Below are 23,277 nucleotides of genomic sequence, written 5' to 3'. Positions count from 1 at the left end.
TCACAGTGAGTCACCTAACCCGGAAAGGGATACAGTGGAGCAAAAAGCGGTTTCGCAGTGAACCACTGTGACAAAGGGTTAAATAAGGGACTGAATTCACTAACTTATGCTGTTAGGATCCTCACTCAGAATACTAGCTGCTCATCAGTGCTGACAGTGTACCATTGTAGTATACAGTCGCTACTTATGTACGGAATAAATTCTACAAAAACATTGAAAACACAGAAAAAGATTATCAGGGTGATAAAAAACCTAAATACAAGGATTCCTGTAAAAACCTTTCTAAAACTCTCAAAATATTGCGGCTGCCTTGCTTGTGTATATACGACATACTAATTTTCACCAAAGGGAGCATCTTAAAAAAGGAAAATCTCTTTAAAAAAAATGTTCAAATGGCTGCGCACTATGGGACTTAACTTCTGAGGCCATCAGTCTCCTATAACTTAGAACTACTTAAACCTAACTAACCTATGGACATCAACACATCCATACCCGAGGCAGGATTCGAACCTGTGACCATAGCTCTTCAGACACAACTATGATATACACTCATATGAAACTAGGCAGAAGATGAAGCTACACATGAACACAGTAAATACAAACTTATTGTTAATGTATACGATCCCACTTCTGGTCACCAATGATAATGTATAAGGGCAGGGAAGGGCGGAGAAAGTTGTTACATATGCCTCGTGATGACAGCGTGCAGGAGGTTGAGCGGTCAGGATTTGAGAGTGGGCATCCAGGGCTGCCGTAAATTGACAAAACAGGAAATTAGATACAATAAAGAGGATATATTTCAATGTACGGTGTACAAGGGGTTTGCCCAGGGTCAGAAGGTACCAGGTTTAGGTCAGTCTGTGAGGTCGAACAATTAATTGAAATGGGCAAGGGAAGGGGAAGCTCAAATGGTTCAAATGGCTCTAAGCATTATGGGACACAACATCTGAGGTCATCAGTCCCCTAGACTTAGAACTACTTAAACCTAACTAACTTAACGACAACACACACATCCATGCCCGAGGAATGCCTTCTAAAAAGACGTTTGTTCTACTTGAGGTCTGGATTACAAGATAGAGAGGCAACTGTGTTCCGCACCGCAGAACACTCCAGCATCCACACACATGACCTGTATCCAACGCATGTTACTGGCTAAAACGAATGGCGTGAATTCGCTTGCAGTTTCAACAGAGATCTCAGGGCGTCTCTTGTCAGCAGCTTTAACTGCACAAAACTGCCTCAGTTTTGCAAGACAGGCAACTTGTGTCACGTAGATACAGTGTAAGTTACTCTGGGAGAAAACTTGTAAAGATTTCACTGGGCCTTTGAAATAATTTTTTTTTTTTTTAATCAAGTCCCCTAAAATATTCCTTGACTGGCTGCCACCCTGTACATTCCTTCCCCCTTCCAGAGAAGTGGTATTGTTTACAAAACTGCGTCAGTCACTCCCGGGAGAGATGGTTTGCCCTAGTAGGGGCCTTAATACTATGGGAGGGATCTGTTGCAATATTTCATTTACTGCATGTAAGTGGGAGGGGACTTACATGCAGTTAAGTTTATCAAATTTCATGAGTTAAGAAAATAGTAAAATATTAACTATTCAAATTACAATACAATATCTCCTGTAATAGTTGTTGAAATCATCACTGTCCATATAATCAGGTCTTAAAAGACACAATGTTCAAATCACACCAGAAAGCTTCACAAAAGAGGAATAAACTATTTTGGTTTCTGTTAGGTTCAGGAAAAAGAAATTGTTATTAATCTGCTGTTGCAATTCAAACTCATTATCATAGGGAGTAGATGGTGGATGAACTGAATCAGCACTAACCTTTTAATGATTTACAGGTGTTGATTGTATTATTTGGCAAATAATAATGTCATTGCTAGATAGTGGAACTAATACCAAAAATAAAATGCATCAACAACATGACAGAATACACAGTTCTAGGATAATCAAAGTATTTGGGGTAAAAAAAAAACCATGATAAATCAGCTTAATGCAGTCATTAACATCTGACCTGGGTGAGAACTGGACGAAGTACATTTAAAAACTGTGATAACAAATGTAAAATTGTGCTATATCCTCCACATATTAGTTACAGGTAATAGTTGCACAAAGTTTCACACACTAGAAAATATTAACACATTTCAGTAGAATGGAGGATGCAGTTAGCAAGCTGAAGGGATGATGTTCCATAAATCACACGAAAATCTTTAACCACATTAACTCATGTTAAAACACAAGGTTTTCTTGTAAAATACTGGAATTATGGATGAATTCAGGGGATAACAAAGGCTACACATCAAACCCCATGAATATCTAATACCAAAATGCTATCTTCTCAATTTAAAGTACCTCAAATCACTTCAGAGAGCAATCATCCCTCAAAACATTGCATACTGGAATACATACAAACACACATTTTGCTGTCGTTCTGATGTCAATGCTGGAGAATTTCTTTCATGCTTGTTTGTCAAACTGTCAAAGAAATCAGATTTAAGTCATTCAGTGAACACAGTTTCATGAACACCGCCTTTGCAGTTGACAAAGGTGTTCATTCCTGTTGACCTCACATTTGTAGTTGGAGTTGCAGTGGTTGGATTAGTGAGCAAATGGCTTTTGATGTAGTAGAATGTGTCTTTGCAGGACTATTCATTGTTTATGAAATCAAAAAAGCTGATTCTGTTTGTAGATACTTATATTCTGCATGAAATAATCAGAAAGTCATGAATGTAGGATTCCTCTTGTGGTATTACCCTAACTGTGAGTGATGAAATTGTGTACAATAATATATAAATACAATTTATGCAGAAATTACACTTTGAAAGAGACACCAGTAACATAAGTGCAGTACAAACACAAAAACAAAACATACCAGAAAGATAAAGGTATCATTTTGCACCACAATGCACTTCGATCAGTTTACCTCATGGTTGCCATGTGTTAAACTGAATATAAAAGAATTTTTTGAAGGAGATATTCAGCAGCAAAACACAACTGGCAAAATTAAAATGGATGTTCTCAGCCACAGACTGGTAAAAGTAGCCCACTCATCCAGAGTCAGCTTCCTAAAAATCTTTAATAAATTACCATCAGTTTAGTCCATGCCTTGAAAATTGTTTCAAAGTAAATTTTATAGTTGTTTTGCTGAAAACCTATTTTATGATATAACTGAATTTTTTGATGTACATAGTGTTAACAGGATAATGTTAAAACTCAAAATGTGTGACTACATGTCTGCAGTTCTGTATGTTTTGAATTAAGTTGTATACACGACCAATGGTGAGTAAAGGTTCTGATTCTGATAGGAGTCTGGTTTAAGGCAAATGCTTGGAAAGATCCTGTAAAAGGCCATAGCTTATTTCCTTCCCCATACTTCCCACTTCCCAGCTTGTGCTCCATCTTTAATGACCTGGGAGGACATTAAATACCATATTGCACTAATCTTCCTTCTTCAAATAAAATAACTTATTGTGTATAAGTTCATGTCACACAGAAAGAATGAAGGAACATAAATATAAACTTAAATGGACGACAAATTCTGCAAATGGACTCTGCTTTGCTGGGTCTGTACATTGATAGCAAATTAAACTGGTCCTGTCAGATCTTAGATTTCACAAAAAAGATTTTATTCTGAAACTTTTACCTTACACATGATACAATCATCTACAGCTACTTATTTTGGATATTTCCATGCATTGTTGTCGTATAGCATCATCTTTTGGGGGGGGGGGGGGGGGGGAAGTGTGTGTGTGTGTGTGTGTGTGTGTGTGTGTGTGTGTGTGTGTGTGTGTGTGTGTGTGTGTGTGTGTATATATATATATATATATATATATATATATATATATATATATATATATATATATATATATATATATATTTATATATATTGCTCAGTAGAGAGTGATTGCATTGTAGGTGGGGTTCATCACAGACACACTTGCAGAAATTTGTCAAGGAACTGCACATTTTCACAATGATATTTCAGTAGGTTTTGTCCTTTGTACATTTCATTAATAAAAACTTGTCTCTTATTGAAACCAATGGCCATAATACACAACTTACATGCTAACCACACAAACTTCATGCATGTGCAGAAAGGTGTACATTACCTACACACAAACATTTTCAATGCTCTACCTACCTACATCAAAAGTCTTGTTCTTGAATCACTAAAATCCAAGAGCAAATTGAATAAATACCTGTTGCAAAATTCACTCTACTCATTTAATGAATTTTTGCGTAAATGAGCATGCCTGTGTCTAGTTTTATTGTATAACTGGGATGTCCCATTATTGTGAGCATCAATATAAATTGTTTTTTGTCATGACAAGTATCATACTAGTTTTCAGGTATGAAGTTGTTACCAGTAAGAATATCTCATAGTGTATTAATTCTGATGTCTTTTGTACCTAATTTATTTTCATGTATTATGATGTAACAACAGCTGATATGAGTACTGTGATTAATCCACCATATTGTACCCTACTGTATCCATTATTGGAAAATTTATGTAAAAAAAATCATGATTGTAAATACCATAACAACATTGATTCATTCCATATTCTAGCAACTCTGATGCAATTGGGATCAGTGGAACTCATATTAAAATTAAACAAAAGAATAAAATCATGGTTACTTTAACACTAATAAGTGCTTCTGGCAGCAAGAGACTTAAAGGATCCATTTAATATGTGAAGCACATGTATGACAACTTGCAAAACTCTTTCCAACCTTCTCATATTTTGCTACAAAATCCATTTTGAAGCAGGACTGTAGCATCTTAAACAGACTGCAAAGATGTACATGAAGAGCTCACTGCTTGACTGTCACAGAGACATCTGTCTGTTGGTTTGATACTCCATGGCTCCTGTGGATGCTACCCCTAGACATCTGTTCACTAGTGTGCCATAGATGAACATTATAGCTTCAGTTATCCCAGTCGAAATGAGGAGCACTCTCACATCATTTCTTTCTGCTTAGAGAGCCCTTCCTATGTAGCTGCTGTTATGTTATAATGCTTTTGTTACAGCATAATTTGAATCCACTGAGTCATCCTTCACTTATCATATATATGTGTCCGCAAATTCCCTCACACTTGTGTTTTTTGCTGTTATAATCTAACAGCATGTTGCTGTTTCATGGGTTTCATTGTCTTTTGCTGTAATCCATAATTTTTTTAATCTTTTTACAGTTTTGATACATTTCCACTTTTGATAACTTTCTCAAGTGCAGGTATGTACATTTTGAAATATTGGTACAGGTGAAATTGATTCTACATGCAGTTTTTGAGATCTCACAGAGTACCCTTTTTCTTCCTAAGATTTCATAATGTTGGCAGTGAGGAAAGAGCAGTGTGAGGAACAGCATTTATTCTCTTGCCCCCCCCCCCCTCCCCCTCTTTTTTTCTTTTCTTTTACAAAGCTTAACGCATTGCAATGGGGTCTAAATATTTCTAAAAGGAGTTAAATTTAACACTTCTGTCTACATGTGCACACACTGTATTTTCTAGTAGCTGAAATCCCTTCCTTCACTTGTTCCCCCTTTGTGGAAACTGATTATGGTTTGTACCACAATGAACCGATAATAATGATTACTATGCCATGTATCAATATTTCTATCCTTAAATTCAAACATCTATGGATTTATTAATACAGTATCTGATTGATAGTGGTTTGTAAGTCTGCATGGGGAATTTACAGTTTTATGATAATTGTATGTTCTGAGTCCATCTTGAAGTTGATATTGAAGTCTTTACAGATTATTTCAGGCATTCAGAGCATTTCCCTGTTCTCTGAGGAGAGTACTTTTGTTCCCATCTGCACTTCTACATAAATAAATAATAGTTATTTTGGATTTGGTAACTGCAGTTGCAGATGCTACAAACAGCACATTCTGTAACCAGGTTTTTGGTGGATTATATGTGGCATTTATTGAAATTTTTCTAACAAATATGTTTCCACAAAAACAAATATTTTTGTACAGAAATACCATGTCAAACAAAAATTAAAAAGTTTTGTGGGAGGTTAGTCTGTTGTTTTACCAGTGCTCACTAAAGCATGTTAGAGATTAAAGATGTTGATGACATGTCTGAAATTTGACAGTTTGCTTGGGATTGGCACATTTATTTAGAATATGTTAGTCAAAACTTTCTTTTAGAGCTCACTTTCAAAATTCCAAGGGTGTATATATTGGTTCCAGTAGCAATAGGCAGGGGTTGGCAACCAATCTCTCCCCCCCCCCCCCCCTCCCTACTCTCCTTGCCACAGATGAAACATTATGATCTTCACAAACTTGAATTTGCATCCTGCCATGCTGTACAAACAAATGTGTCAATACACTATCAATTCTAAGAAAGCCAGGACTTGTAATGGATACTAACTGATAATAAGTGTACCCAGAGCCAACTGTCATAACATTTCAACACTATTTAACTGCTCTGTATTATTTTCCACTAAAAGTGTAAGATAGATCTGTATTCTAAAAGCGTCCAGTAGGTCTCTAACTTCAGTTAGTGAGATTTTTTTTTTTTTTTTGCATGTGAGAATCTACTAAAATCTGACAAGAGAGAGTATTTTTGTGTGTCTGAATACTATTTGCCTGACACCTAAATAATAGGTATACATATCATGCAAACTATTCTTTCTCATTTAAGACCATTGTTGGTAGTATGTACCTTTTATAAAGTGGTAACATTAATGCATTTGGTGATTAATAAACACAACTTCTCAATAGTTTAGAGTTTTATTTGGTAAGAAATTTTCCTTTGCTTTCTCCACTCCTCTGCATTGCATGAAACTAATGTATCAGTGCCATCCTACCAGTAATCTAATTCTCTGTAGCTTTAGGGGATGAGGAGAACTAACAGTTGCCACAGTTCAGCATTTAAAACAAAATTAAAGGCATTTCTAATGCAATGCTGTTTTTCATCTTATTTTTCTTTCTCAGAATATTTTACATGGTTATTTGACATGACCAGTATTACTCATGGAATTTGTGCTGCAGCAACAAATTTACAATTACAATACAAAAAGAAGCTCTAAATGCCTTTGAATTGCTTACACTCTCTGTATGAACAAAATTTAATAAAAATATTTTAAATGATATGATTTCATATCTATGTGTGGAGGAAGAGACTAATTTGCTATACTGTACTCATTACAGAATATTCCCTTTAATCTTTTTTTTTTCAAATTTTCTCTGTGATGATTATTAGTGTGTGTTGAAAAACAGGTACCGCAAATGAATTTTTGATCATCTGTGTAATATGCACTAGAGTTCTTATTTTGCACTTACTGGAGCATGTTCGTAAATTATTTTTAAATAATCACTGAATTACACACTAAGCAAAACTCCAAAATAAATGTGACATATACATAATTTTTTCAGGTCCACCAATTTCCACTAGTAGGTGTAATTTTCATGGAAATTTGTAAAAATACCATAACATCAGTGTAATGTAAATCTTTCTTATCTTTAATTTTTATTTTACCTTTTACATGGTGTCTATACAATGCTGCTGGCCATTAAAATTGTGCTGCCAGGAATGATAACAAAAAATGAAATTTAACTAATTATGTACATACAGCAGATTATGAAGGATATGTGATCAAAAAATTGAACCTTATTTGGGGATATACAAAGTGCAAAACATAAATAGATTTGTCACCTCTGGCAGCAACAACAGTTCTAACCTTGGAGGCCACTACATGAAACTGAGCTTTGCTGACAGATACACGTACATTACCTCTGCTTTAACTCTGTGTCAGAGTTTATCAGTCATACTGGATGGCAGTTGGTGGCATACCAGTCTCTTGGCAAACATTGACCAGGCGTTTTCAGTGGGTGAGAGATCTGAAGAACATTCTGGCCAGGGCAGCATTCTAGCACTCTTTGCACTGAGGTAGATCAGGTCAGTATGGGAAGTATGCAGTCTTTCATTACCTTGTTGAAATATAATGTCATGGAGATCTCAAAGATAAGGTACAGCCACTAGTTTTAACACTTCAAAAATGTAACATCTGTTGTCCAAATTACTGGCTATGTTAGCATGTTGTGTACCCAATGGCACCTCATACCAGGTGCTTGACATGTATGAGAATCATCAGTGGAGTCTGGCAATGTTTGTTCTCCTTGGACTCTCCACACACATACACATCCATATTGTGTATGAATACATAGGACTTGTCTGAAAAGATGATGTAGTGTCACACCAGTGTCCAGTGTGGTAGGTTCACCACTGTTGGTGCACCTCTCTCTGTTGCCATGTCAAGTTAAGTTGCAACAATGGTCACTAAAGTGACAGGATGTGGTGCTCTAGACATCATCACACTGTCCATATGGATACTTGTCTTGCTGCCAACAAGTATGTGAGAGAGCTATTCCATCCTGCACAACTCAGTGAACAATATTTCTGACCTCTTAGCCACTAGTCGCATAGGGCCATTAATATCCCGCATGGCCCTCCTGAACCCATCAATTTCATATTCACAAGATGGTCATGGGATCTCAGCCTATGTGAGCAGCTAAGTTATGGAATGACAAACTGCAATCTTGATAGACCATGATCCTGACATGGTTGGAGATGTTGCTCCTTCTTACAGGAGGCTTAACACTATCTGCTTATAAACAACCAACATTCAAATGCTATTTCTAAAACAGAAGCTCACTGCATAATGTGTCCTTTCATACAGAATTTAGATGGTATTCTTTCTATTCACTTCATTTGGTTAAATTGTAAAGCTAATCATTGGAATATCCAAGCATGTCACATTGTTTGTACCATTTTTACATATGTTGCATTCTGCCTTCAGTGTGTAGCAGTTTTAATGGCTAACACTGTATGTAAATGTAAAAATGAAGTCAGTTGAAAATTTGACACAAAATTATTTTTATAAGATTTCTTTAAATTGAGAAATACGAGGGCAGTGTACTTCACATTGAGAATGAAATATTTTTGAGGAACATACTTTATATGTAGTAATGCATATAATACAAAACTGAATGATTTTGGTGAACAATGCTATGGAATCAACTTCTTTCAAATTGCTTACACTGGTATTAAAAGAAAATCTGGACATTTATGTGCTATATAACACATGGCTATTGAAAGATAAATCTATTTATTGGTAACTATCAACAAAATATCTTGATTGGGCTTCATAATATGCCAAGATTATTCTTGTGATTGGAGAGATGTGAGAGTACACTTTAGTGAGATCTGTCTCAGTGGTAGCATGCCTTTTTGCTGGTTTTCAAGCCAGGCAGCTCTCAGCTAAAAAACACATTAAGTGTATCCCTGACCAGCCCAACAAGTCACTTATCATCCTTTACCATGTTACATTGTAGCAAGAGATGAGTCACTAAATATCAGTAAAAGAAACTTATCCCAGAGGAACAAACACCTCTTAGTACATATAATTTCAGAAGCATTAAGATGATAGCTCTGACCTAATAATCCAGCTAAGAAAATAGGAAACCTGAAAAGAAGCCATATATTAATAAGAAGTTGTAGAATGAGAGATTAAAGATATATAAACTGGAATGTAATGGCCCAGTCGCATTAATGTGACCACTGCCTATGTTCAATGTCAGCATGCAATAACCACTCACAGATGACAGGTGGCCTCACTAGCAGTGGAGGGCATATAAAGCATGGCAGAGGGACATGGAAAACAGTGCAGTCATTGCTGTGATGCAGAAATGGAGCCATTTATCTGATATCGAAAAGGGCATGATTGTTGGCTTTCAAGACAAGGGTGGAAGCTTTTCCAAATGAATTAAGTTTGTTAACTGTTTGTATGCCACCTGGTTAAAGTATACCATGCATAGCAAAACTGTGGTATCCAAAAATGGTGTGGAGGCAACTATGGTGCACCACAGGCCATAGATGGCTGGGGTGAACAATGGCTGCAGAGATGTGTATGGGTGAATAGAGATGTGACTGTTGAGCAAATGACTGCCCAGAACCAATAGGCTACCAACAGTATTTCCACAATGACAGTGCAGCAAACATTTCTGCATATGAGTCTCTGCTGCAGGTGCCTTGTTCATGCACCCTTGCTTACTGCTGTTCAGTTGCAATAAAGGCAGGAAGTTGCATGCCAGTACCACAACTCAAGGCCCACTGAGTGGTGTCAAGTTACCTTTTCAGATGAAGCGTGTTTTATGCTTCATCAGAAAGATGGCTAACACCCTGCAGCAATCAGTGGAAGAGCACAGGACAGAGAAGGGAGTGTCTGATCTGGGGGATGTTTTTGTGGCATTCCCTGGGTGACTTCATCATTCTGAAATGCACAAAGGATCAACACAAGTATGCATCTGCCCTTAGGGACCATGTCCACTCCTACATGCAGTCTGTTTTTCCTGATCACAATGGCATCTATCAGCAGAACAATGCAGTGTGTTACACAGCTCGTAATGTACATGTGTCATTCGGAGAACACCAAGATGAGTTTACCAAACAACAATGTGTGGGCACCTGCTGCGATTTGATTGAAATGAAAAATGTGGACAATTCTTTTCTGGAAACTAGCATTATAAGTGATGAGAGTTTGTGTTATCAATAAAAACCTATCACAAAATGATAGAGCTGAATGGGTCTTGAGAAGTTTTCCAAGACTGGAGAAGGTGCGTATGTGATGCCTGAATTCTCCCAAAGGAATTTCCTGGTGATTTCATATAGTTGTATGAATGTTCTGTGCATTGTGCACAAGTGAAGAGAGATTATGTAGAACACCTGATAGATTTAAACCACCATCTTAACTTTTCTCTATTTTTTATTAAGCCAATCTCGAAACTTTTTGGACTGGTCAGGTAGATTGTTCATATTTTACATAGAAAATCTTACAAAGATCCAATGTTACCATTTTGTAGCCCTAATTTCTTTTACCTAAAAATGTATACTATTTCTGAGAAAATATGTTATTTAATGACATGTCTCAAAAGTAAGATTTTGATTTCTAGAATATGTTGGTGGGCTTTAATGTGGAAAGTGATGCCTCCAAATCTTTTATGTGAAAATTCTTAAACCTTTTTAAATAAAACAAATGTTATTAACATTATACATCTTTATTCTTCATGCCTACATGTTTGCAGCCCTCTGCTGTTAGAGGACTCAGAGTTGTAGAATGTAACATGGTAGTGTGTAATGTAAACATGTTGGTGCCTGAGAAATAGCATGCTGTTGTGGAGTTTCAAATTGAAAGAGCTCATCCACACATGGAGCACATAGTCGTACAGACTGACAATGCCAGACACACACAAGCACTGCAACATGTGCAACAATCTGATGCCTTTGGTTCACTGTTATTGATCATCCTCCACACATTCACGACTTGGCCCCCTCTGATTTTCATCTATTTCCAAAACTTAAAGAACACCTTCAGGACATCACTTTGACAGTGATTAAGCAGTACAAACAGAGGCGAGGTTGTGGCTCTGTCAACAAAGTCAAATATTCTACAGGGACAGTACCAACAAACTGATCTCTAGCTGGGAGAAATGTGTTCGTCTACAAGGTCACTATGTTGAGAAATAAATATGTAGACATAAATAATAAAGCTGTAGGAAGTTCATGTCATTCGTTTTGTTTGAAATGCTTTAAGAGTTTTCACATAAAAAAATTGGAGGCATTAGTTTACAGCAGGTGGGAGGGGAGAGGGGGGAATTTTTGTGCCAAAATAACTACAAATGGAAACAAATCCCAATATGAATGCCAATTAAAGTATACACAGACAGAAATGAATGAAAATAACATCATTTCTAAATGTGTACAAGTATTGTATTCCTGTCTTTTATTTAATTAATCTGTATACCACTCTTTCATCAAAGCTTTCCTTTGTGAGTCTTTAAATAGGCACCATGGACAGTGCCACCATCTGGCAGTACTAAACCACATGTTAGACAAGTTGATATCAGTAAGTCGTCGTTGAGCATTCATTGAGTCATGTTCCAATAGTCAGTCAGGATTTTATGTTAAACCACAACTGAATTCAGTCATATTCCGTTAGTCTCTGCTATTTGTGGAAAGTAGATGTGAAGAAGTGACATTTTTTGCTACTCAAAAATAGATTAGACTTTATGGGGATTATGTATCTAATTAACATAATTTTAAGAAGATTAATGAAAAATGAAAACTGCAAGCTATTGAGCATATTTGTGGGTGTGAAAAAAATGATTGTGACATAAATATCGTCAATCTCAATTGTTTATTCAGCATCTCTATTCCCCAATTGAAACACAGAGAAGACACTATACGCAGTACTACCAAGCAGTAATGTTAGAAACTGCAAGTAAAACTGGTGGATAATGTGTATGATAGTGCAAAAATGACAACAAGAGAAATAACCTGATATCGTGAAGGTACATAAGGTACATAATTAATAAGGTGAGTGTACAAAATCTTTAAGCTATCTGGCCCCATTCATTATTAACAATCGATAAAACTATACATTTCCTCATGATGCTTAAATACCATCTAACAAACCTTTGCATTTTGAATAAGCTCTATAGGTCATTTGAATATCACCTTCTTGGCTCATTCTCACAGCTTGTGTATGCACTGTAAAATTTTTATCATTTTTTTGTTACATTTATGTAGACTATGTTTCCATATAATGGTAGAGAGTGTAATATACAAAAGATGACAAAAATGTTACTACTGATTGTGAGCAGGATAATAGCTGTCAAGGTGAAACACACTGTACTTGGAGTCAAATTTTGTTTCTTTCAGTGCATACTAACACACATTCTTTACAGACAAATGGAAAAACTGGTAGAAGCCGACCTCGGGGAAGATCAGTTTGAATTCCGTAGAAATGTTGGAACATGTGAGGCAATACTGACCCTACAACTTATCATAGAAAGTAGATTAAGGAAAGGCAAACCTAAGTTTCTAGCATTTGTAGACTTAGAGAAAGTTTTTGACAATGTTGACTGGAATACTCTCTTTCAAATTCTGAAGGTGGCAGGGGTAAAATACAGGGAGCGAAAGGCTATTTACAGTTTGTACAGAAACCAGATGGCAGTTACTTGAGTCGAGGGGCATGAAATGGAAACAGTGGTTGGGAAGGGAGTGAGAAGGGTTGTAGCCTATCCCCGATGTTATTCAATCTGTATATTGAGCAAGCAAATACAGGGAGCGAAAGGCTATTTACAATTTGTACAGAAACCAGATGGCAGTTACTTGAGTCGAGGGGCATGAAATGGAAACAGTGGTTGGGAAGGGAGTGAGACAGGGTTGTAGCCTATCCCCAATGTTATTCAATCTGTATATTGAGCAAGTGGTGAAGGAAACAAGAGAAAAATTTGGAGTAGGAATTAAAATCCATGGGGAAGAAATAAAAACTTTGAGGTTCGCCAATGACATTGTAAGTCTGTCAGAGACGGCAATGGACCTGCAAGTGCAGCTGAACTGAATGGACAGTGTCTTGAAAGGAGGATATAAGATGAATTGTGAGATGTGGAGCATCAGGACAGGATCGTCCAATACACAATCCAGACATACAGTCAAAATTTATGTAATGAGTTCATCGTTCAAGCCAATAATGTCTCATCTCACTGTGTTTACATTGTGAACATCTTCCTCCAGAAGATAGGGGTGAACCTAATGGAATAGCCTACTGTAACTGCTAACATAAACCTAATTGTGTATGTTTTGGGCCAGTTGAAACTTACAACGTGTCAATGCAGAAACCTTCCTCACATACTGGATGGTCTCAGGACGTCAGCTCTCAGATAGTGAGAAAGATTTGAGCACTTAGCGGATGGTACACCAAAGAGGATAACAGCATGTTAAAAAGCATGGGACAGAGCAACATGATTTTGAATGTTACCTAGAGCAGATTTTGATTGCACAGATGTGCACCTTCAAAATGATGTCTTTTGGTTTCACGAGGTTTATTCTTTCATTCTCTACTCCCCTTGAATCTAACCCCACATAAGTTTGCTGATATGTGGGTATTACAAAACTTTTTTTTCAGCAGTTTATGTAAAGGGCGATAAAGGTCAAGATGCAAATGCTGTTAAAGCACTTTTGAAGTATAACTCAGATGTCTTTCTCTTAAAATGGTCATATACAGTTACTTAGTACTGTTTGTGCAGTTCAAAGAGTCCACAACAAAAGCTGTTTGCCTACTTACTATCATAGCTACTTCATAACATGATGGACATTCAATAAGTAATGAAAAACATTTTTCTCCCAGTCAATTTCAGTTGAAAAAATGCAGAATTTGTTGTGGGACATCATGGAATAATCCCACTTCAGTCCCTATAGTTTCATGAAGTTTGATAGGAGGGGGCATTATATGTAGCCTTCAAAATGGCATCTGTAATGGAGGTGTGTTCCAAGTAGAGAGCTGTCATTGAGTTTATTTTGGCAGAAAACCAGAGCATTTCAGATATTCATAGGTGCTTCCAGAATGTCTATGGAGACCTGGCAGTGAACAAAAGCAAGGTGTCTGTTAACATTGGACCATTCATTCACCCTACAGCTCAGATCTCACATCTTCGGATTTCCATCTGTTTGAGCCAGTGAAGGATATACTCCACAGGAAGCAGTACTTTGATGATGGGGAGGTTATTGATGCAGCAAGGTGTTGGTCCCAACATAAACCAGTAGAGTGATATCATGCAGGCATATAGGTCCTTGCAGTAAGTTGACATAAGGCCGTCACATGGAACAAAGATTATGTTGAAAAATAGGATTTTGTAGGCAAAAGAGTAGGCAGTGATATGGTGTATTGGTATCCTGAATAAACCAACCTGTTTTGAGAAAAAAGTGTTGTATTACTTATTGGATGCCCCTTATAAAGTAACGCATAATGTATTGACACATTTCCACTTATAGATTGATACTCACATCTCAGAGGAATAAGTCCACTTTTCTTAAGCTGTACCATATCTGTATCTTCCAAGATACCACACATAGTATAGGTAACTAAATGAATCATCACTTAGAAATCCTTGTTCCTTGTCATTCTCTTTCTGATGTAGTCCCTTGATGGAGATCTTTTAGCACTTCTAAATTCTTTTGGAGAGGCAAGCAGTCTGCATATGTGGTTATAAATGGAAATGTGGGTAGCTCCTCTACTTTAAATAAAGCCTGGGATGCCATTATGTTAACAATCACACAGTTAAATGTAAGTCATTTGAAAATTGTGAAAAATTGAGATCATGACTTGCACAGAGATCAGTTCTGGATAGTATGCTAATACCGGTTGACTAGCTTGCTGTGCAACAAAAGTCTTTGGTACACTTTGTATAAATTTGAAGCTGTGAATATGTGGTCAGTAGAATAATTACTGTCATTTGTTTCTCGATATAAATAGTTTACTGCCAACTGATAGGATAGTAGCAAAGTTTTAATAATGCTTAGGCTCTCCCAGCTTTTAATATTCTCAAGGCGGCTTTTAATAATTAATATTTAATAAATTAAATCTCTTAGCATCACATCTAAATGTTAATGGATCCTGAGTGTTCACAATCTCCAAGCAGAATTCACTCTCCCACTTACTCATCATCCTTCACACTACTGACTTACTGCAGTGTCATATAGCACATCCATTATGGCCATCTGTGTTCCTATTCTGGGAACTGCTCCTTACTTACCACTATAGCTCTCTACATTGTTGCTTAATAAAGTGAGTTTTGGTTTTAATGGCAGGGTCCCAATATAATGTTAAAATGGTGAAATAAAATTAAGTTCCGAATAAGAGGAATGTCACAATCTTCATCCAGTACATCATGTCATCTGCATACAATATGTACTTTTCTTCTCCTCAATAAATGGTTCAAATGGCTCTGAGCACTATGGGACTTAACTTCTGAGGTCATCAGTCCCCTAGAACTTAGAACTAGTTAAACCTAACTAACCTAAAGACGTCAGACACATCCATGCCCGAGGCAGGATTCGAACCTGCGACGGTAGAGGTTGCGAGGTTCCAGACTGAAGCACCTAGAACTGCTCGGCCACTTTTTCCTCAACACCTTTATCTTTTGCAAACAGGTTAACCAGTAATGGCTCCACCAGCAAATTCTATCACATTCCATTTTTAATGGCTTTAACTTGATACTAGTATGTGTTCCTTATTGATATGTATTGTCCCTTGTCACTTATGTATGATGGTATCCCGTCCTCTGTTTGTCCAAAAAATTCCAAAGCATCACAGCTCTGGAATTAGTAGGACAGACACCACTCTGTGATCCAAATAAAACTGCAAAACTTATCAGCATATCTGTGAATATTGCGCAGTGGCTTTACTTTTAGAGACTGGCAGCCCATGAAAGAGAGAGAAATTTTGTATTTCTGAGAAATGATGAGAAAACATAAATAATATTAAAATGTAGAGTTCAACAAATACAGATAGTGTAGTCATGCAGCTTAAGTTCTTGGGAATTCACATATAAAACAGAATATGATGACTCTAGAAAAACTGAGGGTTTATTGTGTGGTAAAACCATCATAATATGGGTATCAAGCTTCCAAGTGAGTTCACTGTTTGACTTTGTTGACATCTCGTTTAGTTTCTGAGCTACAGTTGAAAGGTTATAGGATGTCTACAGAATAGATACAGTTATCCAATCTCAAAAAAGAATGTTTTTCCAAAATTGTCCCAAGTACTGTTAATTTCTTTAATGTTACAGAATGGAGGAAAAGGTATATTACTTTGTGGGTAATTTGGACACCTCAGTTACACTACAGGTGTATGTTTCTAACTGTTGGTTTCCTGGCTCCCATTTCTATTTCGTTTTGCATTTGGTGTACTTCTCTCTGATCTGAAATTGCTAAAAAGGTGTGTGGATGGATTAATTTAGATTATTAATGAGGCATTTCATTCAAAAATGAGGAAGGTACGATCAAAGACTGGCCCTTTCTTTCATTTTTTTAAAAGAAGGACAGTCCAAATATTCATTTGTGATGGTTTGATTACTTTTATGAGATCACATTAATAGTTGTTGAGAGACTAAAACTACCTGTGGGATACAGTATGGTACAATCATTTGAGAAAGAAGACATATGAAGTATAAAGCCTTCTGGAAATAAAAACAGAATCATCTACCAAACAGACAAGAAAAGCAAGAAAGAGGTTGAAACTACAACATGAAGCAAGAAGAGAATGCAAACTAGCAGTCTGCTACTCAACTGGGTAGTTTTAGTTCACAAACATCATCCTGAGATAAAGTAAAGCACCATTCATTCTTTAAAACTTTTCTCATTTAATATGTCTACAGAATTAGTCCTATGATAAATTTTTTTCCAATGCTTACATCTGCTTGTAATTTCAGAGGATATCCACTTATATTGGCCTACTACTTACACTAGGGTCTGTGCAGAAGACCGGAAACTTGAAATTATGATTTTAATCATTGTAAAAATAATACAAAAAGTGATTAATAAACTAAATTTGTTATAGAGGACTGTTCACAAGAAATGATCTCATGAGTCTAGCAAATGACCTACTAGTATATTATAGCTATATATCCTAATGACAATAAATGCAAAATGTTGACTAATTATTATGTTATCAAGACAACCATGAAAATTATTACAGGATTAACTTTTCATTGTTAAATAAATCATTTGCAAACTGATTATTTACTCAGGTCTGTTTTTATTATTCATGTATGCCTATGTCCTCCTGAAGAAAGTTGCATGGCATTATAAATATTTTTTTTTTATTTTGGAGGGAAAACAATGAGAATACATCCTAAACTTACTGTGCAAAAACTGCATCTAATGTAAAATTATGAACAATAGTGGAGAAAACTGTTATGATGAGAGCTGGACATATTGAGTCTACAGTGTTCTGAATGATTCTACCAATTCAGAAGTGGTCATCAATTTACTGAAAATTATTCTCAACCAGGAAGGCTTCTGTCCTTAATTACAGGGGCACACTTTTGGAAAATCAAGGATCTGGGCCATATCAATGATCATTTAACTGTCAAACGATTTACATCATGAAATTTTGCCTGAAGGACTGAACATGAATTGAATTGCAGTGAAGATTGTTCCTCATATGATGACCAAAGAGAAAAATGAACACAAAGTAAATATTATATGGAACCCCTTGAACAAACTGGCAATGGCTAAACATTCAATCAAAGCATCCTCATAGGAGTGTTGACTTTCTGCCTACAACATTGAGACAGAAGTCCAGTTATCATAGTCAGTTGACGTACAATCTACAAAGTGAAGAAAAGCATGACAGTCTTGAATCAAAGTCAAAGTGACACTCATCTTTTCCTGTATATCAGCTGACTTGTGCATTTTGAATTTTTGCCTCAAAATCAAATAGTTAACACTATTACATGCAAGTATTTAGAAATGGTTACAGGAAGATACAGTATTCACAAAAGAGATAACTTTTGTGATGAGACAGTCGATGGTTCCTTCATCATGATAGTGCACTTACAAATTCAGCTTTGTCAGTTTATTAGTTTTGTACCAAAAAACCATATGATTATTCTCCCCAGGCATCCTAAATTCCAACCCTAGCTCCATGTGACTTTATTAATTTCCAGAATCAAAACCAATGCAGAAAAGATGCCATTTTAACACCATTGATGACATTACTGGGAATTCAACAAGATATTTGTAATATTATCTGCTTTTAGTTTGTGGGGACTTCACTAGCAATAATGGCAGTAGGGGAGACAAGAGTCTCTGACCAGTGCAGAAGTGACCATGAGTGGAATATCTTGAGAGGAATGAAGTGTACCTTGGGCTTTATGACTATCTGGACATGTATTGGGTTGTACTGCTTTAAATAATAAAGAGCATTTTATCCAAAACTGTGCTGTTTTTAGTTATTGGCTTTATCCTTTCCTGGGCCAAAAACGACAAGTGCCTTGTAAGGCGTCTTCTCTATGATTCGGTTGGAGAAAAAGTAGATGTTGGTAATGATTTTTGGAAAAACTCAGGTGATGCTGTCAATACAAATTTATTTTCACTCCTACAACTACACTGATCAGCATGTGGTTTACTATGCTCAATAATCTTCATAATAGCAGGTCAGTAATTTTGATGGACCCTATTGGGTCTAACTAAGTAACAGAATTGGTGATTTACAATGCTTATTCCAACTCTATTCTAAGAGTTTAATGATATCTGCCTGACCATGTCACTAACTATGAATGTTTGTTACTGAATTCTTAGTGACAACTAGAGGCAGTTATCATAACAAGACTCTGTGCTGACCGAACAGTCATACTTCAACTGTAATAGATGACTCCAAGTGGGAAGTGTATCATCTCTTTCATATTTTTGATCATTGATGTTCTTCTGGGTTTTAGCACCTTATTCTGTTAATGTTCAGATATTTGTGCTCTTGTAATTGTGATTGCAGTAAAGGCATATAATGATATTTAGAGTAATTACCTGAAGCTCACCATTGCACAAAACATCCCTACAGTGGTGACCCCAATTGAAGTGAAAAATGTCAACAGTACTGGACAACAGAGGGGTAGAATGGGAGGACAATGCCAACTGGCTACCTCCACACTTCAAAGCCACTACAGGTCCTGATTCTACACAACACAAGCAACAGCATCTACTACAACCAACAAAACAAGGCAGGACAGTGCAACACATGAAATTACTAGTGTTCTTGATGTTCAGACTAGAAATTTGGTTCTAACATGCAGAAGGCATTTTTTGTCAGCACAAAATTGATAATGGCACCATGCAATTCCATTGTGTTGTGGCACACCTAAATGAATCACAAATAATTCTCATCAAAGAGGTTTTGCCTTCCCCCAACTACAAGGAATTAAAAAAATTGTCTCATAAGAAACTTTGTCCCCTCTTTGGAGCTCAGGCTGCAGAGGTTAATGGCAGATGACTGTTTAGGCCATAAATCAGCATGTCAACTTCTACGTGAACTTCTCTCACTAGCAGGCCAAGATTTAATACCAGAGCAATCATTACACATGTGTGGCTTTGCAGTGACTCATTATTACACATGTGTGGCTTTGCAATGACTCACTCTGTCCTCCACTTACACCACCTCACAGGGGTCCATTTCCAGGTGTGCAAAGTGGCCGCCACATCTTCAACTTACAGTGCAGTGATATGGAGCAAATGTTCTCCACTGAATTTCTTAAACTGACACTCCTGCAAATGGATGAGACAAACATGACTACCAGTCCTCATCCTCACCACACTCAAATCCATCTACCAGTCCATGCATGGCCGATGATGACAACAGCAACCCAGGAAGTGGATGCTAGCTGTAGCTGCTGGAAATACCAACTTTGAAAACTCATGCAGTGCAAGGGTAAAATACCAGTTCCCCTGACATTCTCCGGATGCTAGATTTAAAAAGAGAAGGGGATTGGGAGGGGGAGGTGGGGGTGACTTGGCGATCGTACAATCAACTTCAACAAATGACTTCAACTGAGGAGTGTGTCATCTCTTTTATGCTTTTGATCTTTGTGTTCTTCTGTATTTTGTCTTTCTCTGTTAACATTCTGATTTTGTGTTCTTGTAATTGGGGTTGCAAGAAAGGTGTATGGCGCTATCCAGGGTGTTTTCCTCAAGCTCCCCATAGCACCAAGCTTTCCTACAACTCAATGAATGATCAATGGAGACTACCTGTGACACTTTATACACTGCCTATTTAAAGACTCATGCAAGAAACTGTTAACAAATTGTTGAAATTCATACCAGTTATGTGTTAAACCATAATACAGAAGACAGTAATGTTAGGCAGTACTTAAACACAATTAGTAGTGAAGTTATTTTGACTACCTTCTTGCTATGCATTCTGTAAGTGGCATTAACACTGGGTTACACTTTTATATGCAGATTTTTAGGTGCACAAATTTCTCCTGTGTTTTGTCATAATCCCTTCCAAGATTATTCTAGAAACCCAAATAACATTTGTTTTCTCGGCAATAGCACACATTTTTAGATATAGAAAATTCAGGGCCAAAGAACTGAAATAAAAGAGCAGTTCAGTGTTTCTTAGGACATCTTGAATGACACTATTTCCTAAACTACAAAATTTTTAAAATAGACAAAATGCTCTTTATATAGATGAAAAATGGGGTTTTGAACTGAAGTATATCAATCCTGAAACAAACACTTTTACATGAACATGGATTTAGGACATCTTACATGTTGAACATTTCCTTAACCAAAATATTTCTGTACATGATATTTGTATCATAGTAGCCAACCAAATACAAATTAAATTCTGAACAATAAGGATTAAAAAATACTCTCATAAAATAATTTTTACATTTTAGGTATTAGTCCATACTGTCTGTGGACTAAGTGAAAGTAAAATAACTATTATGGTAGGTGCAATATCAGAGCAAGGAGCAGTTCCACCTTACCACATTTCCCAGTAAAGGACACTTTCTGAAACTGTGTGGCAAACTGAAAATACTACTGAGACAAATGTATGAATGGTAGAGGGGGGTACTTTGAAAGAGTCAAGAATTAAATACCAGTAAGGTGATAAAACTCCTAAAAATCAAGTTTGTTTACTTACTGAACAGACCTTGTAAACTGGGTATGCCATGTTCTCAAACTGTAAAAAGATTCCGCTCATCTACTGTTGTGTCACATGTAAGTGTATTAACTGGAGATTAAGAACAGTGTCCAAACTGTATACTTAGAGAATATGCATTCTCTTCTGTTATATGGATCTGTCTTTTGTGAAACCAGTGCATGAGGGAAAAAAAACTTCATTGGCCTGAAGTGAGCAATCTGCATTGTATAATGTGTCAATAACAAGATTATGTTTTCATAGTTAGAAATCTTAATAGTAACATTTCAGCATAAGAGACAAGTCATAAAAATTTAGTGACTTATCAGCTTCCTCTCCATAATGTATCCAGTATTCAATAAAATTATCGACCAAAGGAAGAATCTGGCAGAAGAAGTGCATGTAGCACAATGGAATATTTTGAGGTTTTCATTGAAATTATAGAATGGAGGAATGAGTATGAATCATTGCTTTGTGAGGTTCATAAATTTTAATAAAGCTTATGACTCAGTTTCTACACGATATGTACAGTAACCTTTGATGACCAAGATATTAATTTAACCTGTGTTATAATGTTGGAAAATGTATGCATCAGTACTGCAGCTTATAGTAGACTTCTTCACAATATTGGGAATTTCAGGCCCTGGGAAGGAAGTGACACAATAGGAGGGCCATGCTGCTTGCCAATTGTTTCAAATCATTGTCAAATGGTCTACCTTGCAGCAACCCCACACATAGTATCTATGGAGAGGAAATCACATTGAATATTAGAATCAAGGTAAGACTACCAACTCATGCACTGAACAGAAACTGGTGACGAAGAAGAGTGATGCTGAGAACCCGAATAATGCTGTGCATGTGGGTCTACAATGGTGCGACAGACTCAAACCCACCATGCCTGACGTCGGCAAAGGCTGGAAGCTCTGTAATTTCACTGGGGTAAAATTGTCAATGTTTTCAACACACAGTGGCTCATCAGAAGGAAAGGCTGCATGGCTCACCCTGCAGGATACTGAGGGCTGTTTCCCATGCATGTCTAACTTTGTCACCTGACAATTTTTAGTCAGTACATCCTTTGCTGCTGCTGTAAGTTCATGTGATTCTGCAATCTTAGAAGCTTTGGGTAAAGAAGTGTTGAACAATGCCAATGCCCCAGTCCCCTGGACCTTAGGGCTGGGAATTAATGAGATGACCATGTCCCTAATTAGCAAGTTTGCATACAAGGTAGCATATTAGAGACACTCAAGCTGATGCTTGCACAAGAGACCTAGCAGGTCAGCACTTCATGCTGCATACAACTGCCCAGGGAGCTTGTGATGTTGGTTAAACTGTAATCATGCTGCCCGCAAGAAACTGTCATAGGTACTTCAAGTCAACTTTCTAATTCTGCACAACTTCACACAGATGGGCAGTATCACAGCAGCCATATCAACTGGAGTGATGGCACCCCTTACTTGTCAGTGGAGCAAGAACTGGCATGGGTAATTCTCTCATGTTTCTGTAGACTTGTGAAGGCTGGATTTCCACCAGAGCAGTGCATGTAGGGAGCAATTCTACATTCTGTTTGAGCAGTTCCTGCATCTGCTCCTGCTGCAGCGTTTTAGCTGCACCTGGAGGCTCAACTACTCCTGCCAGCATTGCCAAAATGCTGGCCACAATTTAACACCATGAAAAAAAGTGTCACATGCATAAGAATGTCCTTTGTTACTTCTTTTGTGCCTACATAAATATGGCAATGCTGCAATACTATTACTGTTGGCACAAAACATTTCTATA

Source organism: Schistocerca serialis, chromosome 3 (assembly GCF_023864345.2).
Source record: "Schistocerca serialis cubense isolate TAMUIC-IGC-003099 chromosome 3, iqSchSeri2.2, whole genome shotgun sequence".
Classification (NCBI taxonomy): Eukaryota; Metazoa; Arthropoda; class Insecta; order Orthoptera; family Acrididae; genus Schistocerca; species Schistocerca serialis.
The sequence above is the reverse complement of the archived record's forward strand: the minus strand, read 5'-3'. Positions refer to the sequence as shown.